The following is a 15,215-nucleotide window of genomic DNA, read 5'->3' as shown; positions in this document are numbered from 1 at the left end:
ATAGTCAAGGAAAACAAAATTTCACATTGTCTCCGTCCCAAAATGTGTCGTACTCTGCATGTTTAATTTATCACCTCTCCATGAGGAGTTGTTTCATGATAGATCATTGTATTGGTTAGAATTCCTCAGTCTTTCAGCGCTTTTATTTTTACTGTGTTGTAGTGTAAATTGTTCTAGATCTGGTCCTTTAACTCGAAGAAATCTTCCCAGGTTTCTCTGAATTTTTTTTTTTGTCATTTCTTACATTAGAACAGTATTGATATAGTTATGCAATAGTTTGCATACTATGTAATGTTATGATCTAGCCAAACCATAATTTCCTCAATCATTTCCTAATTGATTGGTACCACTTTACCTTCCAAATCTTTGCAAACACAAATAGAGCTGTTAAAAATATGGACATATGAGTCTGTTTATTTTTTCTTTAATACCTTTTAGATATGAACCTAGCAGAAGTATCATTAGGTCAAAATTGATTAACTTTCTGGGTCATATTTCCAAATGTTTTTCTTCCCTTTTGTAAGTCTTTAAAAGAGTGTCTGTTGAAAACATCAATTTGGATATTCTACTACTACCTCAAATTTAGCTCATCTCTTTAAAAAAAAAAAAAACTGTTTATTTTTAAAATACATGCAAAGGTAGTTTTCAACATTTACCCTTGCAAAATCTTGTGTTCCAAATTTTTCTCACTTTCTGCCCTCATTCTGCCCTTTTCCTAAACAGCAATGAATCCAATACAGGTTAAGTATGTACAATTCTTCTAAATATATTTCCACATTTATCATACTTTAGCTAACCTTTAAAGACTGGAATAGCAATTACTTATCTCACCTGTTGTTTAAGGGGGGCAAGAGTTAAAACTAAGAGCCTGGATAGCTCAGTCGGTAGAGCATCAGACTTTTAATCTGAGGGTCCAGGGTTCAAGTCCCTGTTCAGGCGTTGTTATTTTGACTAGAACTTATAGATAATGTCATTCTTTCCCATCATAACTCTTATTGCCGTTGTTCTTTTATCAATGTAAAATTCTTCCTTGCGCAGACTATGAAAAAGTTCCTTCTGAGTTGGATGTGCAGAATTTTAATCAATATAAGAAATATTAGGACGATAAAATTTACCTAAAGACTTCTGCCTTCCTCTAGAAATCAACTGTTGGTTTAAGGGAGACTGACCTGGTTCCTTAGATCTATATATTTACATTATCCTGAGGCCGGTGTTTTCCCTTCTTTATGAAATGACAGCCCTCTTCGTTTCCTCTCCGCTCCCCTCCCTCACTTTTGGTAAATAATCTTTGCAAATGCTTTTTAAAATATTTCAGTCAAATGCAGTTAAGCATTAAAAGGATTTATATGAATAAAAATATTTATAGCAACACGCGCGCGCAAAGAATTAGAACTCAAGGGAATGCCCTCAAATGGGAAATGGCTGAACAAGTTATACAATCTGGATGGGATGCGATTAAATCTCTTGTGCTGTAAGAAATGAGAAAAGGGGTGACTTTAGAGAAAACAGGAAAGATTTTTATGAATGGATGCAGAGTGAGGTGAGCAAAATCAGGAGGACATTTTACAAACTAATAGTAATATTGTGAAGGGCTTAGAAACTGATCAGTGCAGTGGCTAAGTTCAATTTCGGAGGTCACAAGATGAAACATCGCTGGATAGGTGATGGACTCAGAGTGTAGACGGAAATATATTTTGGGTGTATGTGAAGGAATATGATTAATTAAGGAAAATATTTTGCTTGACTAGACACGTTTGCAAACATGAATTTTGTTTTTCTTGTTTTCCCAGTTGAGGAGAGAAAGGTTGGAGGGAGAGAATGAAGATCTGAAAATAAAATTTAATTTAAAAGAACTTAAGCGTACTATATTTTTAAAATAGCACACAAATAAATCTTAGACAAAACAAGATAGCAAAGAATTGATTGAAAAATTCATTTATAATTCTCATCTTTATCACATAAGATAACTATGCTAATAGTAATATTAATATTACTATGACTAATATAATAATAATGTTTATATGAGATGTAAATGTCCTATCTCTCAAAATCTCTGAAACATTGTCATTAATGATATTGCTATTCCCAGTTCTTTCAAAACAAGTTAAGAAAGATTTTTTTGCTTAATAACAGTTACAGTAGGACATTTTTTTACATAGAAATGTTAATCAATAGTACCAACATTTGTATTGTTTTCTTTAATAAACTCTTTATTCTGATGTTGTCATAATATTAAAAAAAAAACATACTGCCAGAAGCTAATCTTAACTGTTCTTGTTCACATTAAATACTTTATTTATCTATGGCAATACATATTTATTCATATTTAGGTCTTTGAAATAAAATTTAAATTGCTTCTATAGTGTAGACCTGTTTATAATACTGTGAGAAATGATTCATTTGAATCCTGTTCTATTCTAATCAGTGTTAATCAGTTTAATATGCTTCCATAAGGATTATAGTGATTATAAATTCTATATATTGAGCCCCACAGCTGATGAACTACAAATTGTAAATTCACTTGCTTAATCCTAGGAAGCCAACTAAAGGCCCTCTCCACGCTTGTTGTTCCTTGTTATGATGATCAAGTTTAGCATAGGTGACTAAGTTACATGGAAAGCCCTTACACCTCTGGACTACTCTCTCTCTCTCTCTCTCTCTCTCTCTCTCTCTCTCTCTCTCTCTCTCTCTCTCTCTCTCTCTCTCTCTCTCTCTCTCTCTCTCTCTCTCTCTCTCTCTCTTTATTATAGCTTTTTATTTACAAGATATATGCATGGGTAATTTTTCAGCCTTGACAATTGCAAAACCTTTTGTTCCAATTTTTTCCGTCCTTCCCCTCACCCTCTCCCCCGATGGAAGATTGACCAATACATGTTAAATATGTTAAAGTATAAGTTAAATACAATATATGTATACGTTGGACTATGCTCTCTTGACTAACATAAGTAGGTGACTATTTTTGACCAACCTGAGACATTTTCTCCACCCCTCCCATTCAATTTCTAGCTGATATATCAATTTTTTTTTGAAAAATGAATTCTATTAATCAATGGAATGCTGTATTTTGTGTAACCCCTCAATAGTATTTAAGTATCAGATTTGGTATCAAACCTTATAAAAATAAGGCCTTGGAAGATAAGGGGCATCTCAGGTCATGAGGAAGATCTGAAGTCCACTTCAGTAGAAGGGACCATGGACCATTTAATAAAGTGCCACAGGTTCACAGTTTTAGCTCATGTTTTTTCTTGCAGAATGAGCAATTATAATCCTCACGTTACTGAACAAGTTAATAAGTTACTTTATAATTTATAATTCTCATCTTTATCAAGCTTTTATACCTATTTCATCTACAGGGTAGGTTTCTTAATTGGTTTAATATTTGTTATGGGCCAGAACTCTGTACTTGAAACAAGGATTCTTACAAGGTGCTAACTCAGTGGAATTGATAAGACAATGGTTATCTAGTTTAGCATGGTGATTAATAGTTTTCTAATTCAGTACATGTACTTAGTATTTAATATAGTCTACAAGATTCACACCTATGATGATGTAATTAAATAGAGGATATAAGCTGGGATAGCCTTAGCCAGAATCAGACTCAGAGGAGACAGAGGACTGAAGGTGGGGGCTCAAGATCTCAGAGCCTAGGAGAGACATTCATTCCATCTTCATAAACGTCATGGTGGCTGGCCTGTCCTCCTGCTCCCCCCCACTGACACCAAGGGCCATCTAAAGGGCCTCAAGAAAGCTAACTGAGCCCCAAGTAAGGAGACAATAAAGAATTTGGACTTTGGACTTTAACACTTGGCTATTCTTGTGGTGATTAATCTACTGAAAGGAAGGCTGGTCCAGAGACCTCCAGAAAACCAACCAAGAACAATACAAATATGATTTTGTGTATTTATTTTCCATAACTTTTTCAAAATCCTGATACCTTTGTCTTTTTTGGTCTCATTATAAATCTGAGAATCTTAATTTGATTTATTTAGGGGATTTAGTTTTTCAAAAATTTTTTACATATTTGCAAATTGTAGGTGAAATTTTTTTACAAAGAGATTTTGCTTTCTCCTTCTAGCTTAAATACCTTTTATAGTGCTCTAGTGGTTGGGTGTGATGGCATGTGCCTATAATCTTAACTACTAGGAGAGACTGAAATAGTAAATTATTTGTTTTCTAGAATTCTGAACTGAAACTGGGTTAAAATAAAAAATCTGATATCTGAACTAATTCTGGCAACAGGTCTAGTGATATGGAGACCTGCTCCACTGAATAGGATAAGTCTGGAAATGAAAGTACATGAGTCAGGCAGGAATAGTCAAAACAGCCCATTTATTGATCTGAGAGGAGAATTTAAATACTCTTTAAGCTAGTGTTGCAATTACACAAGATGTTTCCATTAAACAGTATACATACCAAGGTTACATGTATCATGCTCAACATTCTAGCTTGACATAAGCATTAAACAGTAACTAGCAGTAACAATCTACTTCTAGTAACATATTGCATAGTTTGTGATACTTTGTTCCTTTCCTATTACATGCATTGTTCACTGAGAGATTCATCAAGTCAGGGAAGATGGTGAGCCAAGAAAAATAAGATCTAGAAAAAAAAAAAAAAAACCTGAGAAGGAAAACAAAATGAAAGTAAACATCAAGAGAAAGCTTGAAAATGCGATGCTGTGGTCCACACTCAGTTCCCACAGGCTTCAATTAGAACTGGTTTGAATCATCTCATTGCTGAAGAGAGCCATGTCCATCAGAAATGATTATCATGTAGTCTTCTTGTTGCCGTGTATACTCATGGTTCTACTCATTTCACTTAGCATCAGTTCATGTAAGTATCTCCAGGCCTCCCTGAAATCATTCTGTTGGTGGTAAGAATGTAAAGTTCTAAGAGAATCAGACTCTTTACTGGCCTCTTTTTTTTTTCCCCCTTTTGAATATTTAATGATAAGGAATGCAGCTTGAACTTAAAAAAATTATGCCCTTATCCCAACTAAAAAATGCACATGTATGTATATACATATAGAAATAAAACATATATACATAAACATGATATATAAATATATGTAATATAAATTTACATATATTACTGTATATATGCATATTTTGTATATATATACACCCATATATACATACATTATCTGTATATGTATATATCCATATGTAAATATGCTTATATACATGTTTGTGTATACACACACACACACAAATATATATATTTCTTGTCCACTATGTCTCTCTCAGAGATAATAATGTAGTCAACATCAGGACCTCTTCTTCTGCTCCTCTTCAGGTAGAAATTAATATCTTCCTTGGATAGAGAAGGACAAGATTCTCAAGCTACATGTTCATGCTTCCCTGTGAGCTGCATGTAGGCAATTCATGTGAACATATACATAATTACTTGACACAGAGAAGCTACCAACTTCATTGTTTACTGGCCTCTTAAAGAACAACTTAGAGAAACATTCAAGAACTGAAAAATGGCTTAAAAATCTCTCACACACAAAATCAACCAAAATATACAAACTAAAGCAATAATTTGATTAATATTTTTAACGAGTGATTGTTTTTACTTAACTGTTATTTTCCAATACATTTTCTTAAATTAACACACACCAAGTAATATCATTCATACAGCAATTAGGGCTGTATGATTGGTATAATATGTAATATTTCATAAACCTAGATGAAATAGACGTCATTTCCGTTGATAAAATTATATCTGTTTCAAATGTTGAGCTATTTGATAATCCCAAGGTGGCAAGAATTTTATTTTCTGGGTCTTCAGTAGCTGCAGTTATAGTTCCTGCAGGAGCAGTTAACTCCCAGGCTACTCCTCCATATCTCATATAATGGCTCTGAGGTCACTGTATTGGAAGCATAACTAATTTTCGAGCCTCTTGAATTCAGCAACATAGTAGACTCCATCAAGGTATATAGAGAAATAATGGCCAAGGTAGTAATAATGATGGTTTGATTCGATTGATACATACAGCCTCCTGTCTGTTACTTAGAGAGTCTTACTGCTTAAGTTAACTTCCGAGAGAATATCTAATGATTTTTAAAAACTGCTGGTTTATGTATGGTTAGTTTTTATTTTTAAGACAAGTTTAATTATTAATTTTTAAAAATGAATTTCATTTATGTTTTAGTTTGATGACTTTTCAAAATACTTTTTAGTCCTTTATGGTTTATTTACATTTAGGTAAAAATGTCCCCAAACAGATAGAAAATGTCATTTCTTCGAGACATATCTTCATATATATTATAACACATAGATAACTACATATGTCTTCTTCCTTCTTTAATTCTACAAAAGGAGACCGTTTCAGTTGCCTTCTTAGCGCAGTAGGCAGCGCGTCAGTCTCATAATCTGAAGGTCCTGAGTTCGAGCCTCAGAGAGGGCAAAGTGCTTTTTTCTTCCTTAAAATAAGAGATTTACTCAAAGGAAAAATGGATAAAGGAATAGAACAATGTGGGAATCTCGAATGCATCTCTTTTTTTTCGAACCGAGTCTTGAGGGATAGGGATGGAGAAGGAAATCAGTCATCGCCAAAAAGAAATCTTGGCAAAGCCCTCGACTCCCAGAAGACTAAAGGAAAGATCACACTGAAAAATATCAAATAATCTCAAGTTAACAAGCATTTATCCAGGACTTACCTTGTATCAGGTACTGTGCTGTACTCTGGGAAAAGGCAAAAGCCAGAACTTGCTCTCAAGAAGTTCACAGTTTGATTGGAGATAAAACAGACATAACTAAGTACAAGCATATTATTAAAATATTGTTTTCCAAAAAGACCAACTAAGCAAAAAAGCTCAAATTACTGGAAAACTATGTAAGATACAATGATTTGAATGCAGCTACTTAAGAACCTGACATTGTCTTTCGAACCTTGAGGGAGCCACAGAGATATTTGGTGTAGGAAGAGAAGTGGAATTTCTATTTTAAAAAGATTGAAGGTAAAGTGAGAAATATCAGTGCTTTCTGTCAGGAAACTGAATGGATGCACATTAGTTGGAGAATGGCTGGATAAGTTATGGCATATGAATGTTATGGAATATTACTATTCTATAAGAAGTGATCAACAAGAGGATTTCAGAGAGGTCTGGAGGACTTACATGAACTGAGGCTGAGTGAAGTAGAAGCAGGAGAACATCATACAAGGCAACAAGAAGATTATATAATGATCAATTCTGATGGAAGTGGCTCTTTTTCAACTAAGAAATGATTGAGGCCAATTCTAAGACATGTGATAGAGAGAGCCACATTCACTCAGAGAGAGATCTGTGGAAACTGAGTGTGGACCACAACATAGTACTTTTCACTTTTTGGTTGTTGTTTGCTTGCATTTTGCTTTCTTTCTCATTTTTTTTCTTTTTGATCTGATTTATTTTATGCAACATAATAATTGTGAAAAATATGTATAGAAGAATTGCACATGTTTGACATGTGCCATCTAGGAAACTTGACATCTAGGGGACCTTAGGTCTTCATTCCTGAAATAACGTGCTATTAAATCCGCCAGCCTCAACTTTCTTTCCACTTCAATCCATTTTCCATTCAGCTACTAAAATGATTTTGCTTAAATGCAGGTCAAATTCATACCCTATTCAGTAATCTCCAGTGGCTTCCTATTGCCTCCAGTAGCAAATACAATATGCTCTAATTGCCATTCAAAGCCTTTCATTACCTAGCCCTCTCCTCTAATGTTCTCTGGTTCGGTTTTCCTTGAGGTCTTTGGAAACAGCCTTTGTTTCAGGAGAGTAATCACCACAAGAGTAGCCAGGGGTTAAAGTCCAAATCCTTTATTGTCTCTTTCAAAGTCTTGCCTTCTTTCCTGGGACCTGGTTAGCTTTCTTATGGGCTAGATTCTGTATTATCTCCTTCCTAGGGCTGGGCAGCTTTCTGGAGAGCCTTTCAGACTGGCCTTCGTCTCACTGAAGAAATGCAGGAGGAGAGTTTGCCACCAGTGGCCTGACTGAAGAGCGAATGAATGTTTGTCCTTGATTCTGAGAGCTTGAGCTCCCGCCTGTCTTCGTTGCCTTCTAAAAGCTTCTTCTCTGTGACTCTCAGTCCCTGCTTATATGCTCCACACCGAGTACAAACCAATCATTATATCACTAGGAAACCATTATTTGTTGTAGGATTAAATCAACCGTACTGAACCATGCTAAACTAGATAACCATTGTCCCACCAATTCCATTTAGTACCTTGTTTCAACTCTCATTTTTCCAATATTCTTATACATTATTCTTCAATACATACTCCTAGCTCCAGTGACACCAGCCTTCTGACTGTTCCACAAACAAGACTATCTATTAGCTTCAGATATTTTCTCTGTCTGTTCCCCCTGCCTAGAACTTAAACCCTCCTCTTAACTGGGTCCATTGTTGTTTAGTCGTTTTCAGTCATGTCATGTCAAACTCATTTGGAGTTTTCCTGGCAAAGATATTGATGTGCTTTAACATTTCCTTCTTCAGGTCATTTTTACAGAAGAAGAAACTGAGGTAAACAGGGTTAAAGATTTTGTCAAGGGTCACAGAGTTAGTGTCTGAGATCAGATTTCTATTCAAGAAGATGAGTCTTCTGACTCCAAGTCTGGCACTCTATCTACTTTGCCCTAATTTCTCTTAATTCCAGTGTCTTCCCTCTTTTAATTATTTATTATGTATGCTGTTTGTAGCTTATTTTGTATATATATATATTTTTGTGTGTAGTCTCCACAATTACATTATCCACTCCTTGAAGGCAGGGACTGACTTGTTGCCTCATAGCCCTAGAGCTTAACTGGTACATAGCAGGCATTTAATAAATGCCTATTAATTGATCAATCTAAAAATGCCTTTCTCTCTCATCCATTATCACTCATCATCATCCATACGAAGCAGGAATCTTATTCATTCTCTAATTCTCCTTTTGTGCACAGATAGCTAAAAATTACTCTGATGGTCTTTTTATGAGGAGAGATGTATTATTCTTTATTCCTTCACATTATTTAATTTTTTAACAGGCTGAATTCTGGATTTCATCATGTCATAGAAATCTCTTCATTCTGGAAGATCACATCAGTCCTGGAATTTATACCTCAAAAGTACATTCACATTATAGGGATTAATTAACATGAATTTTTAAAAGTTTTATCACAGATGATCAGCTGGGAATGACTTTACTATTCTTAGCAATACATTGATTTAGGACTACTCTGAAGGACTGATGATGAAAAATGCTATCCATTCCCAGAGAAAGAACTGATTATTTTTTATCATGGTTAAAGCGTAATTAAATTTAAAAAAACTTTATTTTCTTGAGGGTCTTTTTGGTGTGTGTGTGGGAGGATTTATGTTTTCTTTCACAACATAACTTTGTGAAAATATTTTGAATAACTTCTCAATGTGCCTTCTCAATGTGTGGGTAAATGGGGAGGGAGAAAGGGATAGAATCTGTAATCAAATCTTTAAAAAAATGTAACAAAATGTTTTACAAGTAACTTTTATTAAATAAAAAACATATAATTATAAAAGTGTTATCATAGTGCCTAGTACACAGTAGGTGTACACCCTCTAACTTCCAACCTTTGATTACATAATTTCTATCAGAATATCCATTAAAGGAGGATGCTCAAGTCAGCCATGTCATTGTTTTTCCAGAATGACTTCTCCATCATGCTTCTGGACAAGGTATTCCTCACAGTTTTAATTTTTTTTTCTGATGCTAGCTACCTCTTTTACAATGTAATCTCTGTGAGAGCACAGACTGTCTTTCTTTTTTCTCCTATTTGTATACCCAGACCTAAACAAAATGCTTTTGCACTTAGTAAATATTTAATAAATGCTTGTTTACAGTTGCCTGACTTCCTTTGAAATCACATGGTGCTCTGTATCTTGTGCCACTTATTCAAATAGCTAGAATTTAGGAAGAATATAATATTTGTCTTATTTCCCTGGAAGATTTAACTTTCTTGAGTGTAGGAACTATGTCACATTTTTCTTTGTACTCTGCCATAATGCTTAGCATAGTTCCTTGCACATAATGAGTACTCAGTAAATACTGTATTGTTACAAACATAGACCACTATTTTTAACCAAATGTGGATAAATCCAACCTATAATGATGCTGTTTTCTATTGTGTAGTTATGTGTTTATATCTTTTCAAAGACAGTCAATATGTGGAAACAGTCCAATATGGTGGAAAGAAGATGGGATTTGTGGTCAGAAGACTTAAGTCTCTATTAATACTGTACAGTTATTTACTATCCCTATTTGGGACCTTAAACATTTTTCCTTTGATAAAATAAGTGTATTTGAGCTAACCATCTCAAAACTCCCTTCCAGCCATAAAGTAATGAAGGCTCATTTTACTGGTATCTTTTTGTCCATTGATGGGTTAATAGATGTTTAGATATATTCTTGTCTTTATCACAGTTGAAGGCAAAGTTAATAATTCACCTCTTGGCCCAAGAGGAACTTATTTTTTTCTTGACTTAATTATTTTTAGTTAGAGAAGAACTTGTCTTCTAGGTGATTTAAATTAGTTCACCCTAATTAGGGAAAGGACAGGCCAAAACCAATTCTGGATCACTAGGATTTATTGTAGTTTTGTTGATTGTCAAAGCACTATAGTTAGAAAAGAAACTGGATTCCTGCTTTGATGAGGAAAACAAAGTGGATTACTTGTCATATTCATATGATCTTGGGAAGCATTGTGCCCTTTTTCTTTCTATTTCTATTTCATAGACTTATTTTTAGACTTGAAGGTTACTTTGGAAACTATCCAATGCATATCTGAACAAGAATCCCTTCTAAAACATAGTCAATTTGGTGAATACTCTTTTTAAAAAAAACACATCAATTTAGCATTAAAAAAAAAAAACTGTCAACATTAGCTAGTTTTATTCTCTGAAAACACATGATTAAACTTTCTGATACTATTTCCTTACCTGTGAAATGGAAAGAATTGTATTTGTTAGGAGAAGGTAGATGATGCAGTGGATAGAGCACCAGCCTTGAAGTCAGGAGGACCCGAGTTCAAATGTGACCTCAGATACTTAACACTTCCTAGCTATGTGACCCTGAGCAGGTTACTTAACCCCAATTGCCTCAGCAAAACACAACAACAACAACAACAACAACAACAACAACAACAACAACAATAACAACAACAACAACAACAACATACAAAATAATATCTGTTCTACCTACAAAAAGGCTTTTAAAAAGAAGTGCTTTGTAAATCTTAAAATGTTATGTAAATGTGTTATTACTATTGCTCTTATTAGAAATGAAATATAATTAACACCCTTTTGCCTCACAATGGAGTTTAATGGAGATGAACTGGAGAGTAAACTAAGGAGTTTAGGGCGTTCAAGTTTTAGTTTTTTGAACTAAGATTACTGTAAACATGAAGCAAGACACATGTTATCTAGATTACATGTTTTTCAATACACATTGGCCTTTAGGAATATGATGCTCATCAAGAATCATCAAAAAGGAAGTTTGCTTCTATTTAAATATTTGTCTATGTAAATTTATTTGGCAATTCTGTATATTATACTATAAAACACCATAGTATATTATAAAGGTTTTCTCAATCAAGAAAATCTTCATGTTTACAAATGTAATCTTATTAAGGATAACAAAGTGCAATTCAATGGATTCTTGAAGCTATGTTTATTTTGGACAGAGATTTACAGATTCTAGCTTCAGGATTAGCACAAGCCAGTGACTGGCATGAGAATATCTTACAATAAAGATGAAAATTGGATGACCAATTATAGGGGATTTCCTTCTTACTGCAGGTCTTTTTTTTTTTTTTAATAATTTTTTATTGCTAGAACCCATACCAGGGTAATTTTTTACAGCATTATCCCTTGCATTCACTTCTGTTCCGATTTTTCCCCTCCCCTCCCCCAGATGGCAAGCAGTCCTTTACATGTTGAATAGGTTACAGTATATCCTAGATACAATATATGTGTGTTCAGAAGGTAGAAATAACCCAGGAAGAAAAACAAAAATTCAAGTAGTTTATATTCATTTCCCAGTGTTCTTTCTTTGAGTGTAGCTGCTTCTGTCCATCTTTGATCAATTGAAACTGAATTAGCTCTCTTTATCGAAGACATCCACTTCCATCAGAATACATCCTCAAACAGTATATAATTGAGGTATATAATGATCTCCTGGTTCTGCTCATTTCACTTAGCATCAGTTCATGTAAGTCTCGCCAGTCCTCTCTGTATTCATCCCGCTGGTCATTCCTTACAGAACAATAATATTCCATAACATTCATATACTACAATTTACTCAACCATTCTCCAATTGATGGGCATCCTTTCATTTTCCAGCTTCTAGCCACAACAAACAGGGCTGCCACAAACATTTTGGCACATATAGGTCCCTTTCCTTTCTTTAGTATCTCTTTGGGGTATAAGCCCAGTAGAAACACTGCTGGATCAAAGGGTATGCAGTTTGATAACTTTTTGAGCATAGTTCCAAATTGCTCTCCAGCCTAGGCTGGATGTGTTCACAATTCCAACAACAATGCATCAGTGTCCCTGTTTTCCCACATCCCCTCCAACATTCCACATTATCTTTCCCTATCACTCTTGCCAATCTGACAGGTGTATAGTGGTGTCTCAGAGTTGTCTTAATTTGCATTTCTCTGATTAATAATGATTTGGAGCATATTTTCATATATCTATAAATAGTTTCAATTTCTTCATCTGAGAATTGTCTGTTCATATCCTTTGACCATTTATCAATTGGAGAATGGTTTGATTTCTTATAAATTAGAGTCAATTCTCTATATATTTTGGAAATGAGGCCTTTATCAGAATCTTTGATTGTAAAAATGTTTTCCCAGTTTATTGTTTCCCTTCTAATCTTGTCTGCATTTGTTTTGTTTGTACAAAAACTTTTCAATTTGATATAATCAAAATTTTCTATTTTGTGGTCAATAATGATCTCTAGTTCTTCTTTGGTCATAAATTCCTCCCTCTTCCACAGGTCTGAGAGGTAAACTATCCTATGCTCTTCCAATTTATTTATAATCTCATACTTTATGCCTAGGCCATGAACCCATTTTGACCTTATCTTGGTGTCTGGTGTTAAGTGTGGGCCAATGCCTAGTTTCTGCCATACTAATTTCCAATTTTCCCAGCAATTTTTGTCAAATAATGCATTCTTATCCCAAAACTGGGGTCTTTGGGTTTGTCAAACACTAGATTGTTAAAGTTATTGGCTGTTTTGTCCTTTGAACCTAACCTATTCCATTGATCAACTAGTCTATTTCTTAGCCAATACCAGATGGTTTTAGTAATTGCTGCTTTATAATATAATTTTAGATCTGGTATAGCTAGGCCACCTTCATTTGATTTTTTTTTCATTAATTCCCTTGAAATTCTTGATTTTTTGTTTTTCCATATCAACTTTGTTGTTATTTTTTCTATTTCATCAAAGTAGTTTTTTGGGAGTCTGATTGGCATAGCGCTAAATAAATAGATTAATTTAGGTAGTATTGTCATCTTTATTATATTTGCTCGCCCAATCCAAGAGCATTTAATATTTTTCCAGTTGGTTAGATCAGACTTAATTTGTGTGGAAAGTGTTTTGTAGTTTTGCTCATAAAGTTTCTGATTTTCCCTTAGCAGATAGATTCCTAAATATTTTATACAATCAGTAGTTACTTTAAGTGGAATTTCTTTTTGTAACTCTAACTGTTGGGTTTTGTTAGTGATTATAAGAATGCTGATGACTTATGTGGGCTTATTTTGTATCCTGCAACTTTGCTGAAGGTGTGGATTGTTTCTAATAACTTTTTAGTAGAGTCTCTGGAGTTCTCTAAGTATACCATCATATCATCAGCAAAGAGTGTTAATTTGGTTTCCTCATTGCCTATTCTTATTTCTTTAATCTCTTTCTCAACTCTTATTGCCAAAGCTAGCATTTCTAATACAATATCAAATAGTAACAGTGATAGTGGGCAACCTTGTTTCACTCCTGATCTTATTGGGAATGGTTACTGCAGGTCTTAAAACAAGAATTGGATGCCCAGTTGGTGGAAATGTTGTAGAAAGAATTCTTTGTTCACATGTGTGTTGGACTAGACCACTGTTGAAATTGTTTTCAACATTGAGACTCTGCATTTATGAAATTAGGAATAGTTTCAAAAGGATATTTTTTGGGGGGCAGGGAATGAACAAAAAGATGGAAGAAGTTATAGTTTCTTGTTCTTTTTTACTCTCATTCATGAGCAATCCCTCCCCACTCTAATTACTTTCCTATATTTAACTTGAACTGCTGACAGATTCATAGGGTAGGGGATGTAGCTCAGTGGTAGAGCGCATGCTTCGCATGTATGAGGCCCCGGGTTCGATCCCCGGCATCTCCAAGTGGAAATATGTTTTCCTTTCCTAATGTTTACAACATGAGAGACTCTTTCCAAATTAATTACTTGAAATGAGATTTCTGAACATTCTGACTTGTACAACTAATAAAAAGGTCCATGAGTTTCGTCTTAGCGTTGGCAACATGAGAGAAAATTACCTTTGAGCTAGTCCATCTACATTAGGAAATGTATTGAGGAGGAAAAATATAAGATACATTTAAAATAACGTTCCTGATACTTATCATTTCTGTTATTTTCAATAAACATCACTGAATAGTCTTTTTTTGTTGTTGTTGTTGTTGTTGTTGTTATAAAGCACTTTGCCAGGGTACTGGGGATGGAAGAACAGAACCTCAACAATCTCAGTCCTCAAGGATCTAGAGTCTTATGAATGAACACATATGATTTAATTCCAAGAGGGACCTATCTACCAGAAGAACTGGAAAGGTCTGATTATATAAATTGTCATTTGCTGTTTTAAAGGAATTTTGCTAGGCAAAAATGAAGCAGAAGTACATTCCAATCTTAGGGGACTGCAAAATTTTATTTATGTTCAAACTGATGACCAGCACAGCAGAAATAGAAAGTGATTTGATTTGAACTCCTTTGCACATTGTTTAGCAAGCACTATGCTCTCTGCATGTAAATATTTAGGAAATGGTTGTTGAATGAACATAAATGACTAGAGTGAGGAGGGCAGATATTGAGATTGGGGTGGGGGAGGAAGATACAAATAACTGAAGGATCCACAGCCCACATTTTCTGGGCAAGATTAGAAACTCTAGTGAATGAACATATTTCATGACTAAGGATAAGTTCTCTGGTGCT

The 15,215-nt window shown here is 34.4% G+C and overlaps 3 non-coding genes across 3 annotated transcripts; all 3 read left to right on the top strand.

The window, feature by feature from the left end:
• Window positions 1-866: 866 nt before the first annotated feature.
• TRNAK-UUU (transfer RNA lysine (anticodon UUU)) lies at window positions 867-939 on the top strand. The gene has a single exon. It is a non-coding gene; the product is annotated as a tRNA-Lys (tRNA).
• A 5,400-nt stretch (window positions 940-6,339) lies between these two features.
• On the top strand, window positions 6,340-6,412 carry TRNAM-CAU (transfer RNA methionine (anticodon CAU)). Its single transcript has one exon. It is a non-coding gene; the product is annotated as a tRNA-Met (tRNA).
• Window positions 6,413-14,318: 7,906 nt separating this feature from the next.
• TRNAA-CGC (transfer RNA alanine (anticodon CGC)) lies at window positions 14,319-14,390 on the top strand. Its single transcript has one exon. It is a non-coding gene; the product is annotated as a tRNA-Ala (tRNA).
• Window positions 14,391-15,215: the final 825 nt, after the last annotated feature.

This window comes from Antechinus flavipes, chromosome 1, assembly GCF_016432865.1.
Source record: "Antechinus flavipes isolate AdamAnt ecotype Samford, QLD, Australia chromosome 1, AdamAnt_v2, whole genome shotgun sequence".
Lineage (NCBI taxonomy): Eukaryota > Metazoa > Chordata > Mammalia > Dasyuromorphia > Dasyuridae > Antechinus > Antechinus flavipes.
The sequence above is the reverse complement of the archived record's forward strand: the minus strand, read 5'-3'. Positions and strand labels throughout refer to the sequence as shown.